Below are 6,000 nucleotides of genomic sequence, written 5' to 3'. Positions count from 1 at the left end.
CTCTCTCTCTCTCTCTCTCTCTCTGTCTCTCTCTCTGTCTCTCTCTCTCTCTCTCTCGGCTGTGATGTCACTGACTGCTCAGTCGCTGCTCTCTCTCTCTCTCTCTGTCTCTCTCTCTCGCTCTCTCTCTCTCTCTCTCTTGCTCTCTCTCTCTCTCCTCTCTCTCTCTCTCTGTCTCTCATCTCAAACACTCTCACTTATATCCACTTCCGCAGCTGCAGCATGACGTCACAGCCCTTCACAATAAAAGCCTCGGAACTATGACTCATGATATACTTACTGTATATTGTTTTTAAGTATTTTATATTTGTCTTCGTGTTTTATTATTTAATCTTCATCACAGTATTTTTCCTCATTTTATTTGTATTTTTTATTTTATCCATTTTACTTCGTATTTTAAACTTTTATCTTTAGTGTTTTCAAATCTAATCTAGATCTAATCTAAGGAGGAGCTGGGGGCGGAGCCGGGGGCGGAGCCTCATGGTGGTGTTGAAATAATCCGAAAAATTTGTTCGCGACTGAGAAAATTCATGTGAACATCACGTCACATTTATGACGTCATCGCTTATTAAGCAATGAAGGTAATTTAACAATCAGCTGTGAATGATGTCAACCTGTCAGATGTCACATGCAAAGTGTTGGAGTCGCCCTCTGCTGGTCACTACACAGAAAACAGGTTTTGGACACTTATTGGCTTCACTTTCTGAACTCGGAGTCTACGTCCATATTTACAAACAGTCTCAGGTCTGTTCTGACTTGTGCAGTTTGCTGAGCAGGCGTCAGGCCAGTGGATCTATATGAGCCGTCAGTATATATGTGGTGTGTTACATAACGTCCTCAGCGCTCCAACACTCGATGCGTTGTCAGCGACTCGGTCTCCCACAGTCTCATATCAAGGAGAAGAATCCTCCTGCTTGGCTGCTCAGTCGGCTCAGGAGGTCGCTGAGGCTACGACACATCGCTGGGTAACTCTGCTCCCGAGCAGTGAACCTGCTGGATGTGCACGTGTTGAGTTTCAGAGCCTTCAGTAGATAGAGGACTGTGGTGTGGAGACGTCTCTGCAACACATCTGTAGAATACTACAGTGAATCTATTTATATACATATAGCAGATACCATTTGTATACTCATATTCATATTGTATACATACCTGCCTATATACTTATGACAGTCTATATATACACATATATGTCTATTTCAATCTCTTATACATGAGGCACAAATACAGTTTTACATCCTGTGTCTCTGCACTTTCTGTTTCTGTTTCTCTACAAATCATCTTTACATCTGTAGTGAAAGGTTCACACTGTGTGCATATACTCTTTTAAACGTTTCTCTTTTCTTATGTAAAGGAGCATAAATGAGTTTAATCTGAATCTGAGTAGTAGTTTGAATAATCGTTTATACTGTTTGATGTTTATCATCGTACGTGTTAATCACTTTCATGTGTTTTCTCTCAGACCCACTGAAGTCAAACGACCACATATGCAAATGATTGTGTAGTGAAAATTCCACTGACCAGGTGTCTCACTGCTGTGACATTGACAAACAGTGTGTTTGTCCTTATTTGGTGATGTTTTCTTCCAACGGAAACAGCAGATAGACACAGATGATGATTTCCTGTCTTTCATGTTGTGTTTCCTGAAACGCCTCTATTTACATCTTTACTCTGTGATCTTATGAATCTTGTGACTGTTTTTATGTTGTTGCTTGTGTTTCATTGTTTCTTTGACTGCCTGATTAAATAAAGATTAAATAAAAAAATCTATTTGATGCAAAGGCTTGAACGATGAATTTCTTTGGAAGCGATCTTTGTTTATTCTGAGAAAACGAGCCAATCACAAAACCCTCTGCTCAGTTTAGTTCATATCTGCTTGTGAAGTGATGTATCATCCAAATCCAGGTCAAAACTCACAGGTCACAAGCAAACAACAGCGGAACCTGTGGATTTATTCACCATCGCATCAATTCAGGTAAAAAAGGAACAGAATTCATGGAATGTTTGTTTCCACGGAGCAGGAGAACACATCTCATCTCTGCTCTTCACACTTATTGCTCTGGAGATAATGTTAACAGACACGGCAAAAGACAAACTTAGAACTTTGACCTGGAAACAGAAATCACACGTCAGGACTTAACGACCTCAGCGATGATTTCCTGTTGTAACAACACCGACGACTCACACCTTGTGGATTTCACTGGTTCTAAGTTGTTTCTGTGTCTTGGTTTGTAAAAACTAATTCTGGGAAATGAACCTGTGACCTTTGAACTGAACAGGATTTATATATCCTGAACCAACCTGAAATATTTCCTCTGAGAGGAGGTGGTCGGATCATTACAGGATCACAAGTGTTCTGAGGAAACACGAGACAGAAATAACAGAGCAGAGTTTCTAATGGTGGAAAGTTAATTAAGTTCAGTTCACTTTTATTTGTTCAGCGTCAAATCACAACATCTCGAGGCAGAAAGGTCGAGACCTTGTTAAAGTGACAGAGAGAAACTCCACAGTTCTGAGGAAAGAGAATCAAATACAACGACTAAATCTAAAGAAGGAATCGGTCGAGGCCAGAATACAGTTCAGTGAATTTGACCTTTTTTATTTATTTGTTAAATAGAGACAAATTCTTTCTGTTTTATTCCACAGTGGAGGAGACATTTACATCTGTAGTATTTTGTTATGACGATATTGTGACTAAGAAATTCAAAATGCTTGTTCTTCATCTCGACTCCAGACTGAACAGATCTGAAAAAGTAGAAATGTATATTTATGGATTTTGAGCTCAGACAATCGTGCAAAGATTTATGTTTACGTGGGTCTGACCCAAATAAAGATGGATGACACGTCTCCACTTCCTCCCACAGCTCAGAAATGAAGCCAGAATTCCTCAGATATAAACGCTGCCATCTCGCTCCGATAACATCACGCCGTCCACAGGAAGAGAAACACGACGAAGACAGGAAGTGATATGAAACCAAGAAACAAGTCGCTCAAAGGATCAGAGAAAAAAGTGTGAAGAGCTGAGAGCGCGCACACACACACACACACACACACACACACACACACACACACACACACACACACACACACACACACACACACACACACACACACACACACACACACACACCACACACACACACACAACACACACACACACACACAATGATACGGACAATCTTGACCCTTTAGCTCGGTCACATTCATTTATTTGGCCCTTTAGTTCGGTCAAGAGGAGCAGCGTCAGGTGGTCATGTGAGCCGAGTCTCCTGCAGTGTGTGTGTCTGTGTGAGTGTGTGTGTGTCTGTGTGAGTGTGTGTGTGTGGGTGGGTGTGTGTCTGTGTGTGTGTGTGTGTGTGTGGGTGGGTGTGTGTGTGTGCTCTCAGCTCCTCACACCTTTTTCTCCGATCCTTTGAGCGACTTGTTTCTTTGCTTGATTTCTCTTCCTGTCCTCGTCGTGTTTCTCTTCCTGTCCTCGTCGTGTTTCTCTTCCTGTCCTCGTCGTGTTTCTCTTCCTGTCCTCGTCGTGTTTCTCTTCCTGTCCTCGTCGTGTTTCTCTTCCTGTCACATCACTTCACATCTCAGACACAATCTGTCTCTCTGTGTTTTCTGAGGACGACTCTGAATCCGAGATGTTTTAACTTCATTTGTGCAACTGGAGGAAGTAGAGATGCATCCTCCATCTTTATTTACAGTCCATGCTTCGATCAAATTTCTTTACACGACAAAAGATTAATTTATATATAAGTTGATTTTATTCATCCACCAAACAAAACCATTTAAATGCAAACACACAATTTAAAATCTTGAATGAAAAGGAGCAGAAAGAAATAATCTTATATAATCTGCCTTTTTTTTTACAAAATGATTTACAAAACAAAACTTAACACATTTCATTGTTTTGAATATGTTTGTTTGAGATTCTTTAGTTTCCTTGTTGAGATTCGAACATGAACTGATTCTTTTCACTGAATCTCGTTGCTGTAACTTTGCTGTTGTCATCTCACTAACGTCACAGTCGTTAATCAACAACTTGAATCAGGGCATCATGAGGGACGCTGCAGATTTGGATCTTGTTTCATATTATTTTCACTGTGAAGTGTCTGGTTGTGTTTAATAAATCAGCCTGAGCCAGTTTCAATATTTGAAGCCATAAACAAACACAGACCACCTGAGACTGTCCGTCGGAGCCAGGACGACATGAAGGAGCTCTTTAGTATTTCAGCTTCATGACTCACGCTCAACATTTATTCACCCACAACTCCAACAACCTCTGAGTCTTTTTACTAAACTCAAACACAGAGACACAGAACATCCAGAGTCAAAATGCAGCCGTGACACAGATCCACAGGCTCGACCAATCAGGAGTCGGTGTCAGCTGTCAATCATGACGTCTGTTTTCATATCATCAAATAACTGATTCAAACCAAACTGATGAGAAACACTTGAACAAACATCAGAGAGATAAGAACGAGCTGAAATGACAGAAACATCTTTGACAAACCTTTATTTAACGTCTACTTTGCGTTATTATGTTTGACCAATGCTGCAGACAGCCACCAGGGGGCGATAGATACGTTTTGGCTTGACTTTTTGGAGCTGTCATATCGGCAGCTGTATATTATATATTTGAACTGTTAATCTTTACGTTATTTTAGCTTCATGTTAGTACAAGAACAGGAAGTGGTGACACGTCGTTGGTCTTCGTCTTCAGGTAAATCACTGGACAGTCGACCACACGTGACAGGAACACGTGTTTGTCCTCAAGTTGGTGGAAATCTTTACGAGCTGAATGCTCGTCGAGTCTGTCGTCGTCCAGAGAAACCTCTTTTCTTTTTGATCTGATCTACTAAAAAAAAAAGAAACTTAATTTTAATTTAGTTTTATAATTCATATGTAGCTTTGACATTAAAGGTTTGACAGTATAATATTTAAATGTGAATATCAGCTGAGTTTATAATGAACTGATGTTCGTTTGAACTGAGTCGAGGTGGTACCCTCCACACAGGCACCTCCTGACAGTCCTCTCTGTCTCTGCTCAGCCCCCCACTCCCTCACCCTCTTCCTGTCCTCCAGCTGAGACCCCCCAACCTCACTTCACTCCTCCTCCTCCTCCTCCTCTAACTGTGCTGCTCTGTAATCTCTCCTTCCCCACAACCAACCCACTGATTATGGAAGTTTAAACTTTATTTTCACAATATAGAGTTATTATTAACATCACTGTGTGTGTGTGTGTGTGTCTGTGTGAGTGTGTGTGTGTGTGTGTGTGTGTGTGTGTGTGTGTGTGTGTGTGTGTGTGTGTGTGTGTGTGTGTGTGTGTGTGTGTGTGTGTACATTGAGTTGACAGGTTTGCAGGAGGATGTGAACATTTAAACACACAGTTTCATATCCTGTCTCCTCTCAGGCGTCAGAATATAAAATATATTTTATTGATTCTGTTCATATCTGCTTTTGTGTTTCAATTGAGTTTAAAGTTATTTTATCAACGAATATTTTTTGCATCAAAACTAACGTCATTAAGCAAAATCAGATTTCCTTTGAAAACGTCATTTGTTCCAGTTTGATATGAAATCTATTCTCGATCATAACCACCACCTCCCCTCCCACCTCCTCCACCACCTCCACCTCCTTCACCTCACCTCCCACCTCCTTCCACCTCCACCTCCTCCACCCCCTCCACCCCCTCCACCTCCTCCACCAACCCCACCACCTCCACCTCCTTCACCACCTCCACCACCCCCCACCACCTCCTCCACCACCTCCTCCACCTCCACCTTCTCCACCTCCTCCACCACCTCCACCTCCTTCACCACCTCCACCTCCTTCACCACCCCTACCACCTCCACCTCCCAGATGTTGACGACCAGCACTTAGCTGCATATTAATGTGATAAAAACCTGTTGAGAAACATCTGTTTGCCAGACGACGTCTCGCACCCACAGGGAAACTGAGCTGGAAACTTCACACAGTAAAAACCTTCGACTGAATCTTACACCGTCAACA

General features: G+C 41.8%; 1 protein-coding gene and 1 long non-coding RNA gene across 2 annotated transcripts in view; both read right to left on the bottom strand.

Moving 5' to 3' along the window:
- pcbp4 (poly(rC) binding protein 4) overlaps positions 1-6,000 on the bottom strand; it is a 336,110-nt gene that overhangs the window by 239,326 nt on the left and 90,784 nt on the right.
- On the bottom strand, positions 2,571-2,995 carry LOC118102934. Its single transcript, XR_004694770.2, has 2 exons — positions 2,821-2,995; positions 2,571-2,742 (listed from the first exon to the last, which is right to left on the bottom strand). It is a non-coding gene; the product is annotated as an uncharacterized LOC118102934 (long non-coding RNA).

The sequence above is a fragment of the Hippoglossus stenolepis genome, chromosome 3 (genome assembly GCF_022539355.2).
Source record: "Hippoglossus stenolepis isolate QCI-W04-F060 chromosome 3, HSTE1.2, whole genome shotgun sequence".
Taxonomy (NCBI): Eukaryota; Metazoa; Chordata; class Actinopteri; order Pleuronectiformes; family Pleuronectidae; genus Hippoglossus; species Hippoglossus stenolepis.
The sequence above is the reverse complement of the archived record's forward strand: the minus strand, read 5'-3'. Positions and strand labels throughout refer to the sequence as shown.